Source organism: Calypte anna, chromosome 1 (assembly GCF_003957555.1).
Source record: "Calypte anna isolate BGI_N300 chromosome 1, bCalAnn1_v1.p, whole genome shotgun sequence".
Lineage (NCBI taxonomy): Eukaryota > Metazoa > Chordata > Aves > Apodiformes > Trochilidae > Calypte > Calypte anna.
In genome coordinates this window covers 42494057-42519272 of record NC_044244.1, presented here as the reverse complement: position 1 = coordinate 42519272, position 25216 = coordinate 42494057, and the positions used below count along the sequence as shown (strand labels likewise).

Sequence of the window (25216 nt, the reverse complement as noted above, 5' to 3'; positions counted from 1 at the left end):
TCTCTCAGGAAATAAATTCTTCCTGATATCTAGTCTAAACCTGCCCTGGTGCAACTTCAGGCCATTTCCTCTCTTTGTTATTTACTTGAGAGGAGAGGCCAACACCCACCTCCCTACACCCTCCTTTCAGGTAGCTGTAGGGAGCAATAAGGTCTCCTCTCAGTTCCACGAATGTGTGGTGTTTATTTCTCTTAATTGGAGAGTAAGATGATCACCTGCATGATTATACCAGTTTGAAGATGCTAAATAGATTATGTAGCCTGTTGTCTGAAATCAGTTATCTTGGTTCACCTTGCTAAAAATCTGGCCTCTCAGGAAGTCCTTTCTTATGGCATCTCTTAGACAAAGCTCTTCCTGTCAGCTGCTTGTGGTCTATATCTGGCATTTGTGTGTGTGCATCTCCTTAGAGCCTTATAGGAACAGAAATAACTTCTAATGCATCTTTGCTACCTACTTATGTTAATTTAAAAAAAAAAAAAAAGATTCGTTTTGTTTCTTGGCACAGTATACTAGGGAGGCTAGGTAGAAATTTATACATGATCCCTATTAGTATGTTCAATAAGGGTAGACCCCTTTCTCTCTGGCTTGACAGACTTCTCTCTGTTCCTTTGTATTTTTGACATTTTAACATGTCAGGATCTCCTTCTACAAGCATGGTCTGGAATTAGGACTCCATTGTACAAGGCTGCAGTGTGAGAACAAAGAAGACTTTGGGAGTTCTGTAAAATAAAATACATAAAACATCTCCATTAAAAATGTCTGAATTGATGAAGGGAAGGAAAAAAAAAAAAGCCTTTTCCTCCAACAGGGGGTAGATTAATGGATTTATTGTTTGTACAGATTCTGTCAGGAAGCCATATGGCTTTGAGGAAAACAAAGAGGAAGTGGCTGATGTTGAGAATCTGATTTAATAGGGGTCCCTAAGGACAAAATGTGGCTCTTATTCTTACTCCTTCCCACTCAGTCTGCAGAGTGGTCTGAGAAGAGCCTTAGTGCTTCAGTAGAGCTGAAGAAATGTGGCTCTGTTTGAGTGCAAGTGTTGGTGCCTACTGCTGGATCAGCATCACAGATACTCTATTCTCAGGTTAAAAACCCACTGTTCTTTGCCTGCTGTGTGTTTTGGAGTAGTTAACAAGGAACAGTAACAGAAATGTTTACTGCTGTCTCACAAAGTTGATCATACAGCAATACCTGAAGACAACTTGAGTGTCTTGAACCTAAGCTTTCCTAGTTTAGGTTGAGATGATATTTCTGCCCTCTCTACCTCTCACTTCCCCGTCATAATTAAAGCATACATCTCTCTGCATTAAGTGAATCACCATCTATGTCCTACAACCAGATTTATTTTCCTAATCTGGCATGTGTATATGGGAACTGATAAGTAACTGGGGCTCAAGCACTGGTGTTTTAACCTGATCTAGTGGGTTAAATGAATGAACAGCATTTTCTACAGATGTTTGACTCTAACTATGGCTGTGATGAGCAAACCTGAATGGAATCTGAAGCAATGGTCTATAAGGTGACTGCAAGCAAATTGACTGCAAATTAATACAGGGTGTTTAAGAAGCACATCCTCCTTGTATAAAATTATACCCTCCCAGCTGAGACGCATAAATTCACTAAAAACAAGTTATGGTCATTTCAGGGCTAAAGTAAAAGGCTCATGTAAACCACTAGTAACTGCTGGTGGGTCCACAGAGTGGAAAGCACAAAACATGACTTCACAAAAATACATTCTGGCAGCTTGGGAATTTAATGAGTTGGTTAATGAATGAAAGCTACATATTCACCTGCTGGTGGCAAAAAATTATTCGGTATGTGCCTGAGGTCTCTGAGCTCCTGAATGACCTGTTTTGAAGTTTTTGGTCATAATGAAAGAAGTAATTGCTCCTACAGGGCTTTGAGGCATAGTGCGTGTGGTCTAGCGTGTTACAACAGGCCTCTCTCGAGATCTTTAAAGGGGTTTTGTTGTTTTCTGGACCCTTATTATATGCTTAGACTGCAGTTAGTGCTTACTGAGTCTTTCTTTTATAGCTCTGAAAGACTCTAGGAGAAAAAGTTGGTCTTGACAAAATTAAAATGGCTGGCTGTGGTGGGAGAGGAGATGCTAAAAGACTAGAGGAAAAGTTTTCCTGATTTAGTTCTATCCTTCCGTGCTTCTGTCAAACTGTGAAAGTCCCACTTATTGTTATGTGTAATGGATATGTTCCTTCAAAATACCATTCAGAAAGTCTTTAGTGGTGAAATTTCAAATTAACTGCTTCTCACACGTTCTCCTTGGCAATGACATAGTATTAGGCTATGTTTTTAAGTCTGTCACAATTATGCTCTTAAACATCCCTAGTAAGCATCCCAAGCATCCCTTCCAAGCTGATTAATACTAGTCTTAATCAGCAGTTTGGGATTTTTACCCTTTGCCTAGTTTGTTTGAGTTCATATGCAAGTATTGGCCATGATTCACTACTGCAGGGGGGGAGCCAGGGTGTGCAGTTTCAGAGTACTTGGGAGGTTTTTATGTCTGGAGCACCTCCAGTTTGAGGATGGTTTTCCTTAAAAAGAAAACTGGGAAAGAAGATTGTGAAATAATCTCCTATATTTATAATTTAGCAGTGGTAGAGGCTCGTGACTACCTAATACAGCACTTAGTTTTTTTTCTTGATGTTCTGGAAAGCTGTAGAAATGTTGTTTACCACACTTAGTTATTTATAGCATGAGAATGTCATACCAGGTTTAAGAGCTAAGAAATTAAGTGTGGCATTCCATATTTCTTTTGAACTTACTTTCAAGAAATAAAATACCAGTTGTATGTCAGAGGCTGCTACATATACACATCTATAGGTGAACACTTTTTTCCAAAGCATTAAAGGGAGGAGGGAATGGGACTTTACCCTCCAGAAGACAGTTCTACTTATGCATTATGTGTTTCAATTTTTTCTTCTAGCTGGTCAGCAGAGTTGATTCCGATGCCTGGAGTAGCAGATTGCCCTAAACCCACTGTGTAAGCAGACATCTCTCTCTGACTTCATCTGCAGGTAAGAAACTGACCAAGAAACTTCAAATAACAGTTTTTCTTCTTCCTTCTGCAAGGACTTGCACAAAGTACATGCCAAGAATTTTAAAGTGTGAAGAACTTCATAAATCTATATTCATTGTTCCCTCTTTCTACCTAACATTAGAAATCTGAGCAAGATCTCAGCTCCCCTGCTCTGTGCAACAGCTGTTTTCTCAAAACAGTGCTGTTTTGAAGCAGACCTTCAACAGTCCTGCTAAATTTATCTCTCCCCTGATCTCTATGTACATGCCCCCTCCAGCTGTGTGAGAGGGAGACCCAAGGCTAACTTGTCTCTGAGAAGTGTGCCCTGAGGATGCTCTTGTCCCTGACTTCTCTGTCTGTCAGCTCCTCTTGGGCAGCAGCTCTCAGTGGGGGACTTGTGGGTCAGGCAGTGAGCTGTGACTGCACATGGAGTTGGAGAATGCAGCCTGCAGCTGCCTTTTGGGTTGTGCCATAGATGTGCTCTGAGCAGAGGGCCCTGATCCTCTTTGGTTTAATACAGGTCTTGACTTTATTTGAAGACAGGGGTGTTTTCAGATGTCAGGAAAAGAAAACAGTAGCAGGTTATGGTTTTTCCTGACAATGTAATTGTTTTTCAATATAGCAGAAAGATCAGAACTTAGAATTTAACGCAATAAAAATATACACTGTCAGATTAAACATTAGTATTACCTTTCATATTGCTTTGAATTTTGAGGTTTTTGGTTTATGGCATAAGTGATGAAGCAACTGGGGAAATTTACTTTGCTTAATGCATTTTGGAGTCTGAGCAGAATGCAGTTTGTTCTCTGGCTTGTCACCATTTACAGGCCTTACTTAAAGCTAATCTGTCTTATGTACATATGGCAGCTTTTCAGTGGTAATTTTTATACCAGTCACACCTTCAGCATTTTTATGTATAGAATACCATTCTATAACTTCTCCTGCAAATGCAGTATTTAGTTAGTATTCCATTGATGAGTGAAGTAGATGAGGGACCAGTATAACTAAACAGATTAAAGCACTATGATCATTTGCCAAATGAATAGCTTGTCTCATATTTAAGTTCCATGCATCAGAAGTACAAGCAAGCATAAATGTACAGTAGCTTTTCTTATTAAAGGAAAGGCTGAAGCACACAATCCCTGGTGGTTTTTCCAGCCCTGGAAGCATAGGCAGTAATATTGCATGACAAAGTATTTACTTTCATTGTCGGTAACACATTGTAGAATGTTAACTAGTAGAAATATGCATATGCCTGTGTAAATTGTGCTGTGTCTACTATATAGGAGCTTTGCTGAAGTGCAGCATGTGTGTGTGTATGCATGTAGATATGTACAGCATTAAAAATGCTGTGTTGCTTTGGAGTCTAGCTTTAGAGACTGACAGTGTCTTAAGATGTCTTGTATTTGTGAGGTCTTTCTGGTTATTCATTAAAGTACTTTCAGTCTCACGTTCTAGGTGTGTTATGTATCTCTTCAAAAACAGACATTTTGATAGTATTAATTGCTGCTTGCAACCAGCAAGATATTCTTGTTAAAGAATGTGGTGATTCTGTATGTTGGAATAGTGCCACAATGAAGATAGTCCTGTTGACTAAAACAGCATATAGAATTTACAATTTACACTGGACTATTATTTTTCCCTGATGTGTTTACCCAGAGTGTGCATATGGATATACATATATATATATGTACGTGGTGTGTGTGTGTTAACCTGTAGCTCCAGGAAACCTAGAATGTGATGGTATTCAGTCAGGTTTTCTTCTGCCAAGTTAAAATCTTTGAGTATTTGTTGTGACTATTATTTCAGTAAATTCCTCTCAGTGGAGCAAGCCTGTGGCTAGCTGCCAGGTGACTAGAGTGTCACTCCTTTATTTGTCACTTTGAAAGGAGGCATGGGAGTTACGGTCTGAATTATTTTGTTGTATGAGAGCAGGAGGTGTGTGTCTGTGCCATTCATCAACATGGTGCTTGTCTATCCTCACATGGAGAGAATTAGTTGCTTACCTTCACTTATTTTGAATAAACCAATTTTCTTCCTAAGCCTCACTAATCTACTTTGTTTTCCTGTGACTTTCTTGTCTATTTTGGTGCATGAGACAAAGGGTCATCTTGTAGTATGTGGTTTATCAAAATATCTTTTCCCAGCTGAAATCATGGAGTTGTAACAGATTTTGTTAAAAAAAAAATTAATATCACTTTTATTCAGTGTCAATCAATAAAATTGCAAAGAAAGCCAACATTATACTCATATAAATCTGTGGTTCCCTTATGTTTTTGATAGTTTCTGCATGTTGGTTCCCTCTTCTCAGAGAGAAGGCAGTAGAACTTTACGTGTGGGGTAGCAAAGATGATGAGAGATGTGAGCAATTTAGCAAGCTAGGACATTTCAGTCCAAAAAACCAGCTCAGTGTAGGAGGGATGACTACAAAATGATGAATGAGAAGAAGGCAAACAGAACTTAATCTATTCATCCTGGCATCAGAAGAACCAGTGGACTTCAAATAGGAATAGGAACATAGATCAGAACAAACAAAAAGCAGGTAATTCCTCATACTTCAAGGATTAGATTTTTGGAACTCCTTTCCACAAAGCTGTGGAGACTAAAAAGTGGAAGAGAAATCCTGTTGAGGCAGATAAATACAAGTCACACCTGGGGATGCTGAAGGTGTGACCAGTTGGGAGCCAACAGGGCTTTCAGGAGAACTATAAAGTATTCTTGCAACCTTTTTGTTCTTCCCTGGACATTTGCAGTGATTTCTTGTTCCTTTTATTTTTATAGATTAGGAATTTTCATGTCCAGTGTATTTCTTGTCTTTTATCTTGTCAGAACAGCATCTGTCAAGGTTTTGGATCCTGCTCCCTGTTCTTCCACAGGGACACTACCCTTCTCACTTTTGCTGTTTCTACATATAAGTCATGTAGGGGAGGTTTTTTCCTTATGCTAAAACTTTGCAATGATGCAAACTGTTTCCTTTTGTGAATCATAATCTCAGTTGTAATTGGCCTTGAAGTCTTTACTAGCAAAGGTAAGCTGCAAGGAGGGTGCATGGCAAGCTTACTACCTGGCAGTTCAGGAGAGCAGAATTTGACCTATTCAGGAATCTGCTTAGTGGGGTAGCATGAGATAAAGCTCTGGAAGGGAGAGGAGGCCAAGAAAGCTGATCAGTATTCAAAGATCACCTCGTCCATACCCAGAAGCAATGCGTCCCAACAAAGAGGAAGGCAGGCAAGAATGCCAGAAGGCCTGCATGGATGAATAAGGAGCTCCTGGACAAACTTAGATGTAAAAAGAAAGTCTACAGAGGGTGAAAGCAAGGACAAGAAGCTTGGGCAGAGTATGAAGTAGTCATCCTAGCAGCTTGGGATCAAGGTAGGAAAGCTAAAGCCCAGACAGAATTAATTCTGGCCAGGGACATCAAAGGTAACAAGAGAAGCTTCTACAGGTCAGTGATAAAAGGAAGACTAGGAAAAATGTCAGGCCTCTCCAGAAGGAAGCAGGAGACCTGGTCTTGTGGGATATGAAGAAAGCTCAGTGATTTTTTTACTCAGTCTTCATTGGCAAGGAATCCAACCAAACCCCTTCAAGTTGCAGAAGCTAAAGGTAGGGACTGGGAGAAAGAAGATCCCCCCCTCTGCAGGAGAGGAGAAGGGCAGGTTTGAGGCCATCTAAAGAACCTGAAAGTGCAGATATTGTGGGACTAGTTTAGGACAAGGGGTTTTTTGGGGAGCAGTAGATGGTCTAGGACCCTTGCACTTCTCAGTGAAGCATTTGGTTGCTAAATGAGAATTTCAATTGTGTCTTGATTTCAAAACAGAGAAGTGACTCTCTGAGGATTTTTTTCTTCCAGTACTTAAGGTTCAAATATGAAAAGTGTACAAAAATAGACCTTCTTGAGAATTAGACTTACTTTTTCATTGAAATTCATTCTATGTCTGATAGCTTTCTAAATTAATTTAATTCACACAATGCAGCTGAAAAAAACCTTTGAGAGACACTCCAGAGGCTTTTACTAGTAGCTTGTTACTTCATTGTTTTGAGCAGTGGCAGTACTACATTTTCTGGGAGTGTTAATAAGTAACAAATCCAGACTTCAGTGTTGCAGCATAGAGACTTAATTTGTGTCCTCCAGCTGTAACTACTGAAGTGTTTTGTGGCCTGTGTTTTTCATGAAGTGGATGTGTTTGACCTTCCTGAGCTGGAGAGAGACTTCTACTACTGTCTGGACTGAAAAACCTGAGTGTGCTCCCTTCCAGAACCATATTTCTGTCATGTAAGCAGAGCAGATTTTTTTCTTTTTTTCATCTGAATGTCCCTGGTTATGAGTCAGAAAATCTCTCATTCACTGATCTCGTGATTTCCCCCCCTTTATCTTTGGTGTCAGTATCTGCTGAAAGAAATTAAGAGCTGGGACAAGTTCCTGGGTGCTTTTTAAAATGATGGCTACTTCAAGGAGAGATTTTCTCTTGCATGCCAGGAAGTTCTGGTTGAGAAGTGAAATAATCTCAATACCTTCCACATTTTCATTGCTTCTCTTGCACCTTTCTGCTTACTCCACAAGTGCTTTTCTCATACTGTCTTTGGATTGAGTCAGCACAGAAAATAAAAGAGGATTGCTGTGACAATGTTATCACTGAGATCCTTGAATTTTGCCACATTCTTTGGATTACAAGAAGTACTTTTCATCTCTTCTGTCTCTCTGTTCCCCACTCCAGAGTTGAATACTGCACAATGTGCCTCTTGTTCCCTTGCTATCTGTTGCAGCTCTTTAATGACCTTGCACTTGTTCAGACTGGTGGAACAGCGTAGCTGAAGTTAAACACACCATGATGTAGGCATCTCTGTTTCTTCCCTTTTCCTCATTTCTTCACAGTTTTATTATGTGTAGTTTCTTATTTTCTCATTTAAGGTTGTTTTGGGGTTTTTTCCTTTTCTTACTATCCTATGTAAATCTGTCCTGGCACAAAACTCAGATCTGATACCCAAATCTAAGTGGTTTGCCTACATTTGCAGCACCAGTACACCAAGTTTCTGGAATGCATTTAAAGTTGAATACTACAGCCATGTTCCTGAGAAAAATACTGGCCTTATATTTAAAAAAAAAATAATTCTGCCAGTGTTTTTTTCATAATTGGAACTCATCATTTTCTTGCCGACTGAGGGCAAACTGAAAATGGAATGTAAGTGGAGACAGTCTGTCTGGAAACAAGGACAGAATCATTGGTAATAAATGACAGGGAGGGTGGTGTGTGGAAATGCCACTTTAATGAAGACCCAGGAAAGCCTGATTTTTCTTCTTCTTTCTTTACTACATCAGACATGGGCTGCTATGTCCAAGCCCAGAGTGTTACATGCAAACCTTTTCCTGAAGTTCTTGAGCAAGGTTTGAAATTGCTCCATTTGTTGGGTTGTTTTTTTCTGTCCTGTGGACTCTGTATTTAAAGTTAACCTGGCTGACCTTTTTGATGTCACAGTTTGTTTTTTATTAATTTATTAATCATCAGTGAATTCTGCAATATTCTAATCTCTGTAGTAGCAAGATGTAGAAGACCTCACCTGATGGGTGTTTAATGATACACAGCCATTAAACATTTGAGAGGAAAGTTTATGCCTATTACCCAACTTCTAACAGTTCAAAGCTTTTTCACTTGATGTTTGCATAGCAGTAAGTAAAAATGTAGTTTTTCCAGCCTTCAACTACCAAGATAGTACTGATTTTTGCACTGCAATACACAATAATTTCTTTGTCAGGAAAGAAACTGTTCTTGAACAGATGACATTCTGATAGAATGTCATCTTGGCTTGGCAGTTCCGCTCCTCACAATGTTTAAAAATCAGGATTTCTATGCTTTAAAGCAATAAAAGTTTAACTTTTGAATTTTAGTTGTTAAGGAAACATGCCTTAGTAATTGGTATCTTGAAGTAAGAATTAGAAAATAGACTTTAAATTTTACTACATTTTGCTACTATCTTTGTCAGTTCTGCAAAAATCTCTCTTACAAATACATTAAACTTTTAATAATCAGATCATTTGTCATTAAAGTGGAAGAGAAACCTGGATGCCTATCTTGCTTCCTTTTCAAAATTAATTTTGGATTTGTATAACTTTTGCCTAGGTCTGAGGAGACTTTTAATTAGTCTTAAAGCTTCTCTAGGAAGCTATTGAACTTGTCACTGAGCTGGCCAAGCCTGACACCTGTCACCTGTAGCAGGATTATTACATTTTGGACAAAGCATCCTTTTGAATTCCATAAAGCAAAGCTTTGTGTCTTCATAAAAAAAGACTGAAGGTCCATGTGGTGGCAGACAAAACCAAAATGTTAAGATCTCAAATTGCTTCTAAAAGCAAATATTCTCCAGTTCTGTGTGTCTCTTTTTGCTGGATGAGGAATTACTATTTTCAGAGTGTTTTGTTTTGGGTTAATTTTTTTCATTTTTTTTTCCTCTGGTTAACCAGCTAAGTCCTTTTAAATTAAGATAAATTGTTGGGGTTTTACCACCCCCACAAAATCTTCCCTCCCCCCACCCCCCCAGCTTTTGGTTTCATACCCAGGCTTTCCTATCAATTTTGTTTATAAGGCAGGAAGGGGAACAAAGTTGTAAGACTACCTGAACTTGTCCCATTATATTTTTGTTTAACAGATCAGTGGTGAGCATATTGCTAAATATGTTTCAAGCCTCTCCTTTGCCAGAGTCATTTAAGTTGACATTTCTGACAAAACCAGACTGCAGGATTTCCTAAACTGAATCTCCTGGACTGGATACACTGGGACAGCTTGCTTCCTTGTCTCCTGACAGCTGTGTCTTTGGGAGATTCCCAAGGCTTCAGTCCCTGCTGCAAGGAGCACCTTAGTTATGCACATGAAATAGGAGGGTGTCTGAAATGATTTCCTAAGAATCCTTTAGTCTTATATTTAGCACAATTTCTTAGGGCATGGGAGCTTCTCCTATCCAGAAAAATGATAAAGATTTCTTAAATGAGGATATTGGTAAAGAACTGATACCATTCACGTGTGCACTTACAGTATTGAATGAATAATACTAAATAGTTTTAGCACAAATACTCGATATGAAGTCAGAATGTAGCTGAAGATGTTTGTAACTATTCCACTTGTGCTTTTATTTGGAGGAATGTCATATTTTTTTAAGGTGTTTATAGTTACATCCTTACTCTCAAGAGGCACTATGTGTATGCTTAATTCTCCTGTGAATCTACTAGAATGTACAAAGTGAATCATGCTTTAGAGCCTTTTTAGGCTTCTGGCTCTCTGTATTCATGAGTGGAAAAAGAGATTTTGTAAATCATGGTGGTCTTCATGGATTATGCAGTAAATTTTGTCAATATGTCTTCTCTGACCATATCCAAGAACCTTATTTCCAAAGTCCAACACTGTTATATTGATTTAGTTTATTAAGCTGTTATTAATTGAAGTGGAGTTATCTTATTCTCAAACATGTCAGACAATAGATGCTGAAAGTTTTTTGTAACCTTTTTGATTTAAAAGGTAAAAAGAGAGTGACAAAAGCACAAGTGCTGTATGTAAGCCTACACTTCCCCATGCTGGAAAAAGGTATTACATGTTGTTTAGATGTTTCTATAACCCTGTCTCTCCAAGCAGGAAAACAGATCATTAATGACTCTGCTTAAACAGATTTTTCAGTAAATGAGGAACATAGGGATGTTCCATTTGTGTATAGGTTTGGATTTTTTTTTTTCTGTGAAAGTAGTACTATTCTCTATGTTTTGGACTTGATTTAAAAATGTACAAGAAATGCACTTGATTTTGAGGCTCAGACAAGGTCAGATAACTGTAATAGTTCTTGAAGAGAAAATGCTGTTAGTGCCTGTCCTGTAACACAAACAAATTGTTTGGATTATTGGTTCTGGTCATTTAATTATGCAAACACCAGAAGATTGACATCTTAGGAAAATGTCAGGAAGCTGAAATGTGTTATTCTACTGAGGGTTTGCTACAGATGAAGTTTATTTACCATTTTCAACTATTTCCAAGTATAATCTAGAAGAGATTTAAAAAAGCTTGTTAGAATTTTAAATATAGAAACAAAGGCACTATTTATGTAACCTAATGTAGCAATTAATATGGCCTTGGCACTTCAGTGTAGCCAGTGATTATAATGTTTTTTTTTCAGATTAGACATCTTAGAAAAATGGGAGTTGTTCAGTTTCGGGTCTGGGGAGTGGTGTGGCTGGAGCTTGTTTCCCAATAAACAGCCTGTGCAGTGTGTGTGGCCTCTGTGTCTCCTCCCTTCCATGCCACTCCAGCCCTCTCTTTGAAGTAAGTTGTGGCATCCAAGTGAATGCAAGAGCCATGTCCTGTGTTAAAGTAGATCACTTGTTTACTTGTGATGTTGGCTTAGTTCTCTGCTCACTCTCTGAGTAAACCTGGATGATCTTCTTGAGTTTGGGATGTGAGTTGTATTAAAGATGGAACACTGCTTGTAAATCCCTACATCTCTGTTGCTGAAAGCAATCTGGCAGTCCATGTCTAGAGCATGTGTAGGCTACTTTTGGCCATGCCATATGTTAGTGATGCATTTATTGCTATGATATGCTGATCAATATGCTTGTGCATGTTCTAACTCAGCTCCTTCATGTAGACAGTGCAAACCAGGGATATAAATAAGTGTATGTGGTAGTACAGACTCTCAAACTAAGATGTGACAAAAATGCTTTTGCAGTTTTGTTGGGTTACTTCATATGCTTCATGTGCATATTAACAGGGTTGTTTCAGCCCCCAGAGAAGTATCTTTGCCAAATGTAGTGTTATCAGAGTTTTTCAGAAGGGTTTGCATAACTTATTTATTGATTCTGAAAAACAACACAGTGTGGGAGTCCTTGTCAGCCAAAGTCATAAATCTCTGCCTGCCACTTAGTACATGGAAGCTATGTAATTTCCTTGCTCCTACACATACTTTTCTACCTCTTCCACATAATTATAGAAAGTACTGGCAGGAAAGATCCTTGGGAGGTCATGAAATGTATTTCAGAATTTGGTAAGGAAAAGAAATCGCCCTTCTTCCTTGTTTGTTTTATATCTCAAAGGCTAACATCAAAGTCAAAAGTACCAGGGTTTTATTAGAAGAAAGCAAAGAATAAGGACATCAGCTGTGTGTAGTGTAGTTAAACAGTCTTGAGTTCAATCTCTTCAATATACTCATAAATATTATCATTACAGGACTGGTGTTTTTTTGCTGTCTTTATAGCTAAAGAATCTTACATTTCTTTCACTGAAGCATTGTTCTGCAGAATAGAAAACTCTTAATGTGAATGCAGGGAACCTCTAGAAAAATAACTGGTAAGTTTCCATCTTGCAGCGTGTGTGGTCAAAGGGGAAAATACAGATATTTGTGAGTAAGATAATAAACTTACCATTTTCAATTCTGTGGTGGCTATGTAAACATAGCCTTACATGCAGCTGATCCAAAAACTATGGTTTAACTGGAAAAAGAACTTTATGTAGAAAATATAGTTGCTAATGTGGTTTTTTAGTGCTATCTCAAATGCCATTACTTTCCTTGGAGATATGTCAAAAATACCCACAGAATTGCTTAAACCACCAACTTTTCTTGGCTATCTCAGTGCCAGTAGCATGTTATGGAAGTGCTTTACAGGTAAAGAAAAATCGAGGTTTTAAAATAACATGGGAAGTGAACTGTACATCATAGTCTATCACACGTGGCTTAGATTTTATTTTTTTTTTCAGTGACATAAAAAGTCTAGTCTGTTAGTCAGAGATTCTCAATTAAATCTGTAATTTTTTTTTCCTTACCTCAGTTCTGAGATACACGTAGCATTGGTAAAATATGCTTTTGAATTGCAGTGTAGCCCTTTGCAGGGCTATAAAATGTGTATAAAGACATTATAGCAGCATAACTTTTTCCTTCCCTTATCAGCAACACTTTACCTCCTAGCTTCACCTCTCTGGTTTGAAGCTGGGAGGATTTGAGTGCTGTGGTGTTCTGTTTAGTTGTCATTACATTCACTTCTCTATTTAACAGGACCTGTGTGTGTCTCAATACTTTATTCCCCCCCTCCACTCTAGCTGACATCTGACTTTTGGCCTATTTGGATCGATTCCTCTGCTAAGCAAAAGGAATGTTGTGCTAGATCCCTACTTTATAGGATAAGCTCCACTGGCAGTGATTTACACTAAACTGGATTTGAATTGAATTGAAGTTTCCTATTTTCAATTAAACTTTACTTTGTGTTAAAGTGTTCTCCATTTTCTTTAGCCTTATCTTGCTGCAATACCTGTGTGTAATTAGTCATTATGGCCTGCTAGCTGATTTTTGTTCTCTCAGGAGTCATGCAGAGGTTTTGGAGTGTGGGGTTTTTCTGTGTACCAATGCCTGGCTAAATATTGAGACTGTAGATTGACCTCAGAAAGACAATTCCTGTAGTCTTTACACAGGTATTGCTCTAGGACAGACTAAGGATCTTGGAGCCTGAAGCTCAGTCTACATCTTCTTTTGTGCAATTTTAGTCTCTTTCCCCATGTTCTTGCAGTGAGCTGGCACTAATGCCACAGGACATAAGTAGGTTATAAGAAAGTTTTGTGCAGATCTCATAAGCACTATGTTAATAAAAACTTCTTCATGCTGGGCTATTTCAGAAGTTTTTGAGCAATCTATTGTCTTTCAGTGAGTTGGAAATAATGTTTTTCTATGGTAGGCTCCCCCCATTTGAGAAACTGAGTGCTTTCCACCACTGTGTTTGGACCAAGGCAGCATCCTTGATGCTTCTGCCTGGCAGAGACAACTTTAAGGTTAAAATTAATCATAGTTTTAGATAACTAGGATTGGGCTTCAAGGCAAAATTCTCTTTCATAAAGTTCTTGAGGGGCAACTTGACCTCTGCAAACAACTTTGTTTTGTTTTGTTTTGTTTTTTTTTAAAAAAAGACTGGTTGCTGAACATTATCTACCAATCATATTGTACTGCACTCAGCATCACAAGGAGAAGTGTCAGCAGAAACAAGAAGTCTTAGTATTTATGTTGGCATAACATGATGGAAGGTTTAACTGTGTGTTGACTGCTTCCTGGATGCTGAAATCAGAACTTAATTATGGGTTCTGGTGCTGATTCATTGGAACAATCAGTCTTACTTGACCCACAACTTAAAAGTTGTTTCCAGTAAGCTAAACACAGTCAGTGTTTGTATGTGTTAACACATTATGCATGTGTTTGTATTAACCTGCCCTTATATGTTGGCAGGCAAACAACATAGAACAATTTAGGATGGAGAGAACTTCTGAGACTGGACTAGATGATCCACTACTTGTCCAAAGCTTGTCCTAGAATGAAGCTGATACACTGTTGTGCTTTGGAGCATGCTTTATTCAAGATTTGCTGTCCCCGTGGTATATTAATTTTTTTTAAAATCTAAAAGATTATTAGTGAATTATATTTTTGGCTTATTTTTTAGTATGAAAGTTGTATGTCTTCAGGCTTTCTTTCCTTCCTCGAGTTAGTGGTTTCAGAATACTAAATGAGAGGGTTTTTTCATAAAAGTGTAACTTTCTTATGGTTATACATCCAGTCTAGTTTTTAGACACTTGATTTTTTCCACCCTCTGAATGTTAATCTAATGTTCACCTGGTGATACTGTACTAGAGATTCTGATGCACATTTTTCTCTCTATGCTTTGGAAAAACTACAGTGTGACCTTCCTGAGTTCTAATCTTTGTTGCCAGGACTGTGTACTTATGTCTATGAAAGGAATTTTTTTTAATCCAAATTCTGTAAGCAGTATTAAGAACTGAAAATTGTTTTGCAGCATAAGAATGCCTTTAATTACCAGATTTGTAGAGCTAAAATCCCTCTTGCATTTTCTGCAGTTGCATTGGTGTTTCCTTTTTGGCTTCATGACAAGAGGAATGCTACATGCTGTTGTATAATGTAATACTTATCTGAAAGTAAGAGATGATGTTTGAGGCACTTCAAGCAAAGCAAAGTCTGAAACCCTTGCTCTCCCACTACAGGGGTAAATGCTTTGAGCTTCTGCATATAGCCTTGTCCTTGTCCCAGGGTCTTGGTTCAAAACCAAATTCCTGAGAAGGAGGAGCTGTGCACATTCCCCATCCTCACCTGGCCTGACTGAAGAGCCCACATGCAGGAGACATGTTTGCGCGTGTATCTGTCTCTGAGGGGTTTGGGCACATGGGCTGTGCAGTGGCTGTTCCCAGATACCTCTGTCCTTTTGCTGTGCTGAATAGGGAGCTCTGGCACTGCAGGTTTTAGGAAGTCCATCCCTGGAGCCCAGAAGGAATGTAGTAATGTCCAGCATGTCATCTTCTTGGTCTGTCTTTACCTGCAAGTGTAACCACAGGGAATTGTTTCCAGTCAGTGTCACTCATTGCTGTCTTAAATACTGCTTTCTGAAACTTTCCAGTTTTAGAAGTCGAAGTACTACTCGCTGGAGTTTGGTTTCAAGTCTGAAACCATGCTGCTCAGATACCTATTCTGACACTGTTACTCTAAATAATATTCTTCAGAATGCTGATGCAGCAGTGCATTTGTTCTGATGCAAAGGTAAGAACTCACACCCCCATTTCTTGTGCATTTATGCAAGCTTGTTTTCTGAGGCGTCATGAAATGTGGAAGATAGCCTTATAACCCAGAGCTAGTGTCTGATCTTTTTTTCTGCAGGTTTTCTTAGCATGTTTATCCTTAAAAGTATGTTTTGACAGAGCACAGCAGTTACTGTACAGCTGAAAGTGGATTACAATATTGTTTGTTTAGTAGGCAGAATCCTAGTATTAGGTTGCTTCTTGTCAGCAGAGTGCAGGATATACCACATGGTGTTTGCACATGGAAACACTATGACCCCAGCCCTTGCAGTGGAATTTGGGTGAAGTGATACTGTTCTCTAGCTTTTTTTTTTTTTCTCTGGTAAAAAGCATCAGATCGTATGACTGTAGCTTTGTGCCATAGCTATACGTGCCTCAACTTTGTGAAAGCAAAGATTTCAGAAATAGCTTGGAGGTATTGTGTCTGGATACACCTAGTATTAAAGCACTACTAAAGCAAGAAACTATGTTACTAACAGTGAAAGCTCTCAGGTTTGGTTAGTTCAGCCTAAGTGCTTCAGCTGCTTTGTCTCTAGGATCCCAGTGAGCTTTTGTAAGTGGAAGGACTGCAAATAGTTGAACAAGCAGGACTTCAGCTCCAACGTTGTTTTTAAATAAATGCTTTCTCTTCTACAGAGTACTCCCACATAGGGGGTAGAAAGTCCTGAGTTTCCATACATAGAATTTGTCTTTATTCCCCTGGGAGGACAACTGACTTGACTACATCCAAAGGTTGCCGATACTGCAATGAGAGCAGACTGCTTCCTCTATAGGCAGAGATTGGTTGGGAACAAAAATAAAAGCTGAAAGTTTTGATTGTAATTTTCTTCTTGTAATCTATGTGCAACATAATTTCATTTTACAAAGAAATCCAATCTACCACTATCTACTATTGGCTGTGCTGGTTGCATACACAGATGAATTCTCAGATAATAGTAGCTGTTCCAGGTTAAAGTTTAGGCTGGTAATTATGTTGATGAGGAAATAACACTCAAATTAAGGTTACGGTGAAAACACATAAAAAGTGACCTTATGGTGATCTTTACGTCAGAGGACTGGATTTCTTCCATTAAGATCAAGTTTAATCCTTTCTTTTCAAAATGTTGCTGCATTCAAAATGACGCTACATTGCGTCTAAAAACAAAAAGAGGAAACCAATCCAAAAACTTCCTGATTGGAATATTGTGAAGCGCTCATTCTTTTCGTACCAATATCAGTATGAAGCTGTCACAGTCCATTTGGATCCCTCAAATTTATAGGACAACATACTCTGTAAATTAAGCTTTATTTTATGAGCTCATTTGGAAAGAAAACAAGCATGATAAACAAGGGCTCTGTCTCCTTTGTACAGACTAGTTTAATACATGAATTCACAGATTCATCAATTAATTTATGTGGTTTATAATTCACAAGTTCTCTAATTCATTACTTGCTACTCATAACTCGTAACTCATTCATCCATGACCAAAACAGTTACTTAACTGATAGTGAAAGTACACATCCTTTCTTCTCTGTTATAGTGCAGGTGTCCCCTGTGTCACGCTGGAAAGTACCAAAGCCTCACAGTCCAGCTGCTGTTGGATCTGCTTCAAAAGCTTTTTTAAGTAAGCTGACATATTAGATACCTTTTAGTTCAGAAGTTTCTTCTGTACCATCTTCAGGAGTTAGCACATTCTGAAGAAACTTCTGGACAACCAGGATGCAAAGATTATGGCTGCAGGTGGCATCAGGCTGTCAGTGGTAATGGCTGCACATTGACCTTTGGCTCTTGCTGGCCACTGCATCCTGCCCGTGTGCTGGCCTTGCTTGGACCTAAGGGTGCTGCCCCCAGCATGCGTCAGGCCTCAGCTCTGGCTGTGTGTGAGCCAAAATCTGAGCAGGAGTTTGAGTTGAACAGGCACACTACTGTGTATACAGCAGAGTCTAGAAATGCCTTCTAGGGGCTCAGAGGCAGTCTGGTATCTTCCCATTTCTGATGGAAGGCTGATTGATGCCTCACAATCTTGCCTCTTCTAGTGCCTTCCCTGCAGAGGTGTGCAACTGAACATGGTATTACAGAAACAGCCTTTTGAAAGGCTTAAGCATTGGGTACCTTTAAGTGCAACACTTTTTACATAAGAACGTTCCACTCTGAAATGATAAAGGTTCAAGCAATCCTGGTTTTCAGTGTACGGAGATGTGTTGAGAAGCAGGATCATGAAATGCTAAGAACTATCATTGCAAATTCTATTACAATGCCTGTTTTGTCACTTGGTTTCTAGCAGATAGCCATTAAATTATTGTAATCATCCTAATACATTCCTTGTATAATATACAATAGCATTTAATCTAAAGTTAATCATAATAGCTATGTGTTGTCTTTGCATGTATCAAGCCTCTTCAAGATGTTTTCAATTATTATCTTGCCTTATTGGGCTATTGTAGAGGCTGCTCAGTTCTGTCTGTACCAGTGGCTGCATCGTTTATGCAGCAGAAGGAAGGGAAAAGATAATGAAGAATTAAATCAGTAGTGATTCCACAACCTTGGTCTTTCCATATTACACTTTGTCACAATGTAATCTTTTTGTGAGGAGGGATCATGACACTAGAAGTTGTTCTAGGACTGAGAAGGAGAGAAGAAAGTGGGAGGAGGAGCATACTTTCAATGACTTGAATTGCCAGAGATTCCTTGGAAAATTATTGAACTTCGGGCATCTAAAATAATTAACACAAAAAGGGTTTGTCCTTAGCATGAAAATATGCAGTGAAAACCTTAACCAAAATAAAAACAGAGAATGAGCATCTTAGCAAGTGAGACCAGCATTTTTGAGTCACTGAAGTACATCTGTTTGGGACCACTCTGTTTGAGGTGTTTGAAAATATTGAAGTCACACAGCTTGAGGCCCCAGCAGTTTCTGGAAATTTAAGCCCCCTGAACATATGAAACACATAGAAATGTGCTATGTGAACAATCTTAAATTAGTTGCTATTGAAACCATAGGCCTTCTTGTCACCTCTTCAGTAATTCAGATGTCCCAAGATCTGCACTGTTCTTTTGGGTTTTGGTTGGGGTTTTTTTTTAATGCTGGCCTGCATAAAATATAATGCACGTAATGTAAAACTCACTTGTGTGCTCTGTTTTAAATGGAAAACCAAGAAAACCTGATGTACAACTGTGCAGAAGAGATCCAAACCACAGAATGCTGAACTATTCCCCAGGATTGCTAAAGGCTTATGCCCCCTTTAGAGGAACCAGATAACTTCTTTTTGAGAAAGTGCTTCAAAGCATATGGGTAATCTTAACATTGATGTTTCATGTGGCTTTTCAATTTGCTTATTGAAAAAGAAAAGACACTAATTCTTTTTTCTGATATATTGTACTTAAGTAATTGTTGGGGTTTTTTGTTTTGGTTTTTTAATCTAAATGTCATGTTTTGGATGTCTGGACTCATCAGTACTTTATATTTTGAATAACTTTAGATCTTTATTTTCTTACTGTCTTAAAAATACCAGAAACTTTCTGTAGGCACTTTGCCTTGAATTCTTTCCAGGATTTAGATTGCTTTTTAGGTAATTGTGCTTAATAAGCCATTCTGGCCTCCTAATGTTATCTGGTATTGTGCACTTCATAGCTGCATATCAATAAAGATTAGAACTCCCAGCAGCCACTTCTCTTGAAAGGAAAACTGGTCAGGTTCTTTTTGTTAAGATCTGTGGCAAAGTTCTAAATCCTTAACCTGGTCTATTAACTCATTCACTGCTGTTAAGGTCCAATAGCTTCAGTCTCTAGGAGTTGACAGAAGCAGATATTGTTTTTCAGTCTGTTAAAAAGAGCAGTGGAAACTAAAAATGTCCTAATTGGATCTTCTGGGTTTGGGTTGGGTTTTTTTTTTCATGTTTAAAAAAAAAAGAACAAAATTTGCAAGTTGGACTTTACTTCATAAGCAGTATGACTGTAGTGCAGAAAACATGTGAGCACCTTAGCTCTTCTTACAGCATCACTGATCAGCCAAGATGCTGTTTTGTTTAGCTTGGATTGTATGTTCTTCAGTGTCAGTTCTTGGCATCCCAAGCATCTTATATTTAAGTTCAATGTCATATAGTGGAGATTCACCATGAAAGAAGCAATGATGCCAAAATTTGTTCTGGTGGGACAAATTTATTCCCAAAAGGTTTGATTAAGTTGCCAGTCTGGAAGTTTTCCAGGAGCTCTTTGAGCAAGTTAGTGTTTGTCTTGCCCTCTCTAAAAGGTAATGGAACCTCTTAGAAAAAGGTGTGCTCTGCCCAAGGTGTTTGTAGGACATATGAGTAGAGTAAGGTCAGTAAGCATTAAAAGCAATAGGGTCACACCACGCTGCCTATTGCTTGACTGTGATTTGGTAGGCACTGAGCAGAAGTAGGTTGAGGGAGAATTTGGAAGATAATGAGATTTAAACAGTAACTTAGGGGATTTTTTTCTATGTGCGTGTCTGAGGCAACTTTTAAAAATAAAGCTGGATTGTACAGCTTTATGCTTCAGGTGGAGATAAGGTGGGAGAAAAGTGTGGAAAAGCATCCTTATTGAAAATAAGTAGATCGCTTATACTGGGGAGAAGGAAGGGCTGCTTTGCTCTCTGTTTTTTGGCAAGTCTGCTGACTCCAGAAAACTGCCCTGACATCATCATTCTGGGCAAATGGACAAGATGGGATTGCTGAGGGTGCAGTGAGGAGGGAGATGCAGTCATTAAAGTTTGAGATGAAAGCCTGTAACTGTGTGGCCTGTAATGAAAGGCTGGAGCTCAGAAGGTACACAGTGTAGGCAGTGTCTGAAAATAAAGGGGGAATTGATTACAAGGAAGGTGATGCTGGCTTCAAAATTGTTGCAAAAGGGAAATAAGTTAGGAACAAGAAAACTAAAAGATTATTAGTTTGGGGTTTTTTTTCTTGTTGAAAATTGAATTTGGGCCTAACATCCGTTTTCCATTGGTATTGCAGACTGTGACTCAGAATCACAGAATATTTTAGGTTGGAAGAGACCTCCAAGATCATCCAGTCCAACCTTTGACCAACACCATAATCTAACTACTAAACCATGTCCCTAAAGACCAGGTCCAAACACCTTTTAAATGCCTCCAGGATGCCTCCACCACTGTCCTGGCCAGGCCATTCCAAAGCCTGACAACCCTCTCAGTAAAAAGATGTTTCCAAACACCCAGCCTAACCCTCCTGTGGTGCAGCTTCCATCCATTCCCTCTGGTCCTGTCACAGTTTACTAAGGAGCAGAGGCTTTTTCTCTCCTTGCTGCAACCTCCCTTGAGGCAGCTGAAGAGAGGGATAAGGTTTCCTCTCAGCCTCCTCTTCTCCAGACTGAACAACCCCACCTCCCTCAGCCGCTCCTCACAGGACTTGTGTGTGCTCCAGGCCCTTCATGAGCTTCATTGCCCTTCTCTGGACACACTAGTGGTTTAGAAAGTATGAAGTTTGTAACCATTTCTCTGAAATTATCGGCTGAGTAGAGCAGAGAGACCTAAGAGTATACTCACCTCCTGAGGTGGTATTGCAGCTCTGCATCCATTTTGAGACGTGTGGCCAGTTGGCCAAAGTGCTGTAGGCTTGACTTGGAGCTGGCTGTAGCACCACCAGAGCACTGAAATCAGGGCTAGGGGAATTAAGTAATGTAGTTAAGAGTATTTTAGTCCATAAGATATTGCTGTGTATTATGATTACCTCAGATGTTGCTTTAATAAATACCCAAGCTCACAATTGTCTGGCAAGGGAAAACACTAAAGTGATCCAGCTGAGTCATAAATAGAGAACAGAAGAAGCAAAGAAGTACTTTTGTGCTTGGGGAAGTAGGGAAGTAATCATAGCCAAGCATACATTTTAGAAAGGATAAGCTCCCCACACTTGTTTTTTCTTACTTGAGTTAAGTGTTTAAAGACCCTGTGTAGGAATACATTCTGCTCTCTCTTGCAGACTTCTTCATGTTGCCAGGAGAGTGACTTGAAATTTCTTAGATAATGTGTAATGAATAATGTAGCCTCTCTCTGAGTAAAGCTGGGGGATTATAATTTTATAAAACAGTTATGTTGAGTAAGTTGAAAGTGGCTCACCATATTTTTGTTTCAGGAACTGCACTTAATTCAAGTGAAATTTCAGTAGTCACGCAATACCATGGTTTTAAGCCATAAACTTAATAGTCTTTTAAAACTTAAGATAATTAAAATTTAAATAGATAATTCAGTTGTAAGATGTCTTTTATTTCTGTGATCTCCAATGCAAGCACAGAAGTAGAGAAATGGGCTCATTTACATGCAACATTCCAAAAAATAGTGGAAGAGGGTGCTGTGCTCTGGTGTCTGTATTGTCAAATGTGGGAAGTAAAATAGGGCATTCTGGATATTTTTCTGAGCTTTATGAAATTTGCACTTGGTTCTCATTTGAAGTCCAAGGAGCTTTGACAGCTGTGAATCGGGGTGGTTATAGTAGAATGACAAATCACAGCAAATGTTGTCATTGAGGTTGGCTGAAGTGTAAAGAAGAGATTCAGCCAAAGAGTTAAACCAGTTCAAACCAAGAGTTAAACCACTTTTTGCCAAAAATGAGTAGATGACCATATTAACATGTAAATATTGGCAATTGCACACTAATGTGTCTTCAGTCCCTCCACTGGCTCTAAGTGTTTGCAGAGAAACTCTCAGGCGAGAGAGAAACATGAATGAGTGGAGCTGTGTCACCCTTGAAACGAGCTGAGAGAACAACCTTTCTCTTGCCTTTGAAGCTAGGGCGTCTAGAGGAGTAAGGCAACTTTGAAGTAAGCTGTGTGTAGTGTGGATTGTAGCTTTCATATAATTTTCTCCTACAATGAAATAGCTTGCTTATTCCTCTGCTCTTTGTTTTGTTTTCTTTCAGCCACACACCATATTTAAACCATATTAGAGGAATAAACCTGACTTCCACTTAATGTTTCTTCTGTTAATAAAGTTGTGGTTGCTATGTTTGATACTAATGAAGAACAAATACTGAGCTTTGGAAGACATTACTCTGTAGTAAATGTATGCCTGTTAACTTGAGGTGATGAATCAGGAGTTGTTTATTTAATACATATGACTTTTCTGAGCTGTTTGTCACATAACTTATGTATGGTGCAGTCTCCTTTGCTAAGGCATCTGTCAAAGGATGTTCATCTCCCACAGAAATAAGGGCATCCCAGCTGTAAATGAGCTGTCTTAGCCTCTGTTGTGCTGCTACCAATTCAGCCCTTCCTAGAGCAGTGGTGAGCCGTGAGGCTTTCTAAGATGGGGTCCATTCAGACGTGCCTCTGCTGTAGGGTTGTGATGTTTCATACTGATAAATTTTGTTGATCTGTAGCTGGAATACAGGGTGAGAAAAAGGAGTGCTTTGTGTATAACCACCTGCAGATGACACTTTAGTCCTAATCCTGAAAACAGATTCAAGGTTGGACTTCAGTGGTTAAGCCTACTTGAACCAGATTCAGAATGGTACCAAAATAAATCCTGTAAATCTCAAGAGCTGCAAGTAAGTGCTGCATCAGATATTGTTTTTATTTTCTGGTACATATCCTAAACTCAAGTCCTCTTAACTCAAGTTTTAAACTTGTGCTTCAAAATTGTCAGACTGAAACCTAGTTAGTAGAACCAAAGGTCCTTGGGAATCTGAGTTGAGTGCTATCACCATCTCCAAAATGCCCTTGGGTTTTTGTACGTCAAGTCTATGTGGAATTCAGATGCTTTTTATACCTAATCCTGAAGAAAGAATGATATTAATTTCAGAGTGGTTGTTCCTGTTGAATTAATTCAAGTGCAAGAGCGTGAAACTGTTAAAAATGCAAGGTTCTTTGGAGTGACCAAATAAAAGGAAACGTTAGGAAGCCATCTGTTTCATAGACTCACCTGCTGGTTTGTTTTCTTTCTGACATTTTGTGGTGATTTGAAAATGTTACGGAACACAGTTGGGTCAAAGCTTGTGGCTTCAAAATTGTCAGTCAGGATATGAAGTGCTACAGACTGTGATGGGTTTTGAAAGCAATACCTCTCCAGCCATCAATATGTATTAGCAGCAGCAGGTTGGAACTTAGTTTTCTATGAAGGCATTTGAATTTAAGACACAGTCTGTGCTCAGGAAGCTGGGTAGCTATCTCATCTCCTGTACTCCAGCTCCCAAGCTGGTGAATCCTGTTCTGTGCTGCGGTTAAATAATTGCTAAATGGTAGCTTGGGTTTCTTCATTTTGTTACCTATAATCATGAGCCAGCTTTAGTCAAGTGAACTGATGCCCTCTTAATGAATTTGGTGATGATCTTTGTATATGGATGTGGCCCATCAGCTTGCTAATTAAAAGCTCACCAGGGACAGCAAAGACTGGATTAAGCCTCCATCCCTTTTGTTAGCTAGGATAAAGGAGAAGAGATAGGTAGCACTGAGGTCACTTGTTTCTGCATGTCTGAAAAGGAAATATTACCTATTGGACAAAGATGTCTGAGAATGCAGGCAATGAAAAGTTAGAAGATGCTGGGGCTGAGACTAAGACATTGTGAAGGAAGAAGAGGCCTTGAAGATTACCACATTTCTTGGAGTCAGAGATCAGACTGAGAATTAAAATAAGATACTGAAGATAAATATAATTTTCAAGGTAAAAGAAATTTCATTTCAACTAATAACTCACTCGATAGTTGCCATTAATAAAATTTAGCTTTAAAGAAATGGCAAATGGTATGGATGAATTTTTTACCTCCTCTTACACTTTCCCACTCCCAAAAGAAAACAAGTTCTTTCTAGCCATTTCTCACTAATAAAACGAGAAAACAGACTTCCAACTAGATTTTTGTATGCTGTAGAAATTGTAGCTCAAGGAGAGGTGAAGGATGTTCTGTAGTTAGGGAAAATACCCATTGTAGGATCTCTTTGTTCAAAACAATGTTTCCTTTCCTCATTTTTCCCACCATATTGTTAGCTGCATTGCACCAGTAGAAGCTGTGGTGCAGGCTCTTGTACTAGGCAGCTGAGAGTTCTTGGGTGCAACTAATTTGTCTGGGAAACAGTGACTTTGGGACTTATGGGGAATTATAGGTTATCTAGATGCAAGATCTCTAGTAGCCATTTTTGCTATAAACAGCCTCTTGTAGTTCATGTATGAGCTTGCATATTGGTGCAATGTCTTGTCCTCTCACAAGTAGTATGTATATAAATAGTTTGTGTGTTTCTTGAATAACACTGTGGCGTCTGGATTTTGGCCTGTTTCACACAGGCATGCATTAGACCATCTCTTGGCTAGTCTCACGTGAGGAAAATTCTTTGGTGCTTAAACTTTCTCAAGCTTGTTCTCAACATTGTCATCTTCATAGCTGTGGGACCTTTGGTTTGTTGGTTTTAAGCAGTGCTTATTATCTCTGAGTATTCTTCTGGAATAGTAAAAGAATAACACTAGAAGAGGAAATCACTGAGTCCCACTGAAAAAAAAAAAATGGACGCTACCTCTGTATAAAAACTCTCCTTTCACAGAAACTCATACACTGATTTCAAAACCACAATCTGTTCCTATCTAATAATATTTTGTGTGCAGAATATTTACACTTGTTATTTTGACTTGAACCTGACATGAAAAAATTTTGCCCA

General features: G+C 38.8%; 1 protein-coding gene across 3 annotated transcripts in view; it reads left to right on the top strand.

Moving 5' to 3' along the window:
* The window catches only part of RASSF8 (Ras association domain family member 8), an 88152-nt gene that overhangs the window by 36603 nt on the left and 26333 nt on the right, over window positions 1–25216 (top strand). For 2 of the 3 annotated variants that reach the window (XM_030449801.1, XM_030449810.1), the window contains exon 2: window positions 2942–3032. The gene's annotated coding sequence lies outside the window, so the exon portion shown is untranslated. Of the gene's footprint in view, window positions 1–2941; window positions 3033–15549; window positions 15587–25216 lie in introns of all 3 variants that reach the window. The other variant, XM_030449818.1, reaches the window with a different exon arrangement.